Source organism: Emiliania huxleyi, assembly GCF_000372725.1.
Source record: "Emiliania huxleyi CCMP1516 unplaced genomic scaffold EMIHUscaffold_84, whole genome shotgun sequence".
In the NCBI taxonomy this organism is placed as follows: domain Eukaryota; phylum Haptophyta; order Isochrysidales; family Noelaerhabdaceae; genus Emiliania; species Emiliania huxleyi.
The window spans coordinates 444,865-447,752 of NW_005195736.1; positions in this window are offsets into that span (position 1 = coordinate 444,865).

The following is a 2,888-nucleotide window of genomic DNA, read 5'->3' on the forward strand; positions in this document are numbered from 1 at the left end:
CCGCAGCGCCGTAGTGTACTGTCTCCGCCGCATCGTCTGCCATCGGCGTCGACGGGTGCGCGCCTTGCACCGACCCCACGGGGCGGTCGCCCCCGCCGCGAGCGCCTAAGGCAAGGTAAAGTGAGGTGAGCTTCTCCAACCACCTCGCGACTCCGCGTCCACGTCTAGAAGACAGGAGCCCCCCGGCATCCAAAGTGCAAGACCCGGTGTGCGTGCGTGCGTGCTTGTGTGTGTGTGTGTGTGTGTGTGTGTGTGTGTGTGTGTGTGTGTGTGTGTGTGTGTGTGTGTGTGTGTGTGTGTGTGCGTGCGTGCGTGCGTGCGTGCATTGCGTGTGTGCGTGCGTGCGTGCGTGTGTGCGTGCGTGCGTGCGTGCGTGCGTACGTGCATGCGTGCGTGCGTGCGTGCGTGCGTGCGTACGTGCATGTGTGCGTGCGTGCGTGCGTGCGTGCGTGTGTGCGTGCGTGCGTGCGTGCGTGCGTGCGTGCGTGCGTGCGTGCGTGCGTGCGTGCGTGCGTGCATGCGTGCATGCGCCTCCACGGGCTCCGCCACGCCCCCGCGCCCCCCTGCTGGTGAGACTCGAACGTCTCCGCCAGGCGCGAGAAGCTCTTGCGCGCACGCGTCGCCCCCGGCTCGAACGTCTCTGCCAGGCGCGAGAAGCTCTTGCGCGCACGCGTCGCCCCCGGCTCGAACGTCTCTGCCAGGCGCGAGAAGCTCTTGCGCGCACGCGTCGCCCCCGGCTCGAAACTCTCCGCCAGGCGCGAGAAGCTCTTGCGCGCACGCGTCGAGCGCGCGATCGCCAGGAGGCACGCGGCCAGCAGCGCCGCGACCAATCCCCCAAGCCCCGCCATCGCGAGGGCGTGTGCGCCGTCGTCAATGAGGGGTGCCTTGGGTGGCGGCGGCGGCGCTGCCGAAAGCGCCGCCGCCGCCGGTGACGGCGGCGAGAGCGACGGCGGCGAGGAACGCGGTGGAGGGCCGGATGGCGGCGGTGGGGACGGGGCGGGCGGCGGCGGCGGCGCGGTGACGCTCCACCACGGCGTGGGCGGCGCGGAGGGCGGTTGCGCGTACGGCGGAGGGCGCGGAGGGCGCGGAGGGCGGAACGGAGGACGGGAGGGGAGCGGGAGGGCAGGGAGGGGCGGCGAGGCAGGCGGCGGCGAGGCAGGCCCGGGGGGCGGTACCGGCGGCGAGGAGGGTGGCTCCGGCGTGGGGCGCACCCAATCGTGCCACACATAAGACCGCCACGGAAGCGGCGGCGGCGGCGGCGGCGGCGGCGGCAAGGGTGGTACCTGCGGACACGGGAGGGAGCGAAGGTCATCAGTTGGGCGCGGTGAGGTGTGTGGTGGTGCGAGGGGCGAACAAGAGCGCGGCTCGGGGCGTGTGCGGCGCGCATACCATCCACCAGCCCGGGCAGGTCCACGAGGCGGAATCGCGACAGGGTTCATTGGGCCGAGAGCCGTGATCGACGACAAAATTTCGGCACTGCGCCACGGCGAAGGTCAGGCCGTCTGTTCGGAGGAAGCAGCCGAACCTCGCGTCGTGGCAGCACCGGCTGACGGCGCAGGTCGCGTAGTTCGAAGAGCACTGGTAGTAGCCTATCTCCTTCGCCATCGACATTACCTGTCAAGTGAACGCCGTCAGCAGGACCTACAACAAAAGAAAATTCCGACGCGCGCGAGCGGCGCCTCATAGGCGGCGAGGGCGCACGGCGCCGTCGAGCGAGCGGTCAACGACCGGGCAGCGCGAAGCGCGAAGCAGCGGCCGGGCAGCGAGGAAGGTCATCGGGCGGTGAGGCACGAAGAGGAGGAGGAGGGGGAAGGAGGAGCGGCACGAGGGCCGACACCCGACAGCCGCACCAGCAGAACAAGCTGACGCGGGCCCAGTACCTCGATGAGGTGACTTGGACCACCAAGAGCTGGCTGGGGCTGCAGAAGCAGCGCATCTCAGTCGTTCTTCACACGGCCATCGCAGAGCAGATTGTGAATGAGCTTGCCAGCGGCGAGGGCGGTCGAGTGCACGGAGCTAAGTGCCTCGCCGTCCTCGCAGGAGTCGCTTAGGCGGCTCCAGTGGTGTACCTGTGTTAGTGCCAGTGCGCGCCAGTCCCGTGCCCAGTGTTGTGGGAGGGGGTCGAAAAAATTCTTTTTCTCGCGATGTCCACCCCGCCGCGCCGCCGCTCGCGCCGCCTCGCCCCCGCCGCCACCGCCGCCGCTTCCTCGCCAGACACGCCGCCGCCCGCCCGCCTCCTCGACCTCCCCACGGAGCTCCTCGCGCGCGCCCTCTCTCGCTGCGACCCCGCCGACATCGCTCGCGTCGCGGCCGTCTCGCTGCTCTTCCACGCCTCGCTTGCGCTGGAGGGCATCCGCTTGTGGGCGCAAGAGCGCGGCTTCGAGCTGCCGGCGCAGCCCGAGGGCGAGGGCTGCGCCGTGCGGTGGCTGTGCTTTATGGCGCTGCTGTGCGAGTCCAACCCGCCGGCGAGGGCGGCGGCAAGCACTTATCACAGCCTCTTCATCGACGGCGAGGGGCGGCTCTCGTCGTGCGGCTATGCGCCGGATCACGCCCCAGGCCTCCTCGGGCACGGCGAGGGCGTGGCGCAGCTCAACACGCCGACCCGCCTCCCCTCTCCGCTGGGAGGCGAGCGCGCCGTAAGTGTGACGGCGGGATGGGCGCACAGCCTCGCCCTCACCACCAACGGCAGTGTCTGGAGCTGGGGCCGAGGAGAGGAAGGCCAGTTGGGCCACAGCGACGAGCAGGGCCAGCTGCTGCCCAAGAAGGTCGAGGTCTTTGCTGGCCAGCGCGTCGTCGCCGTGTCGGCTGGAAGCGAGCACAGCCTCGCCATCACCGCTGACGGCTCCGTCTTTACCTGGGGCAATGGAGCCCTTAACAGGCTGGGCCAC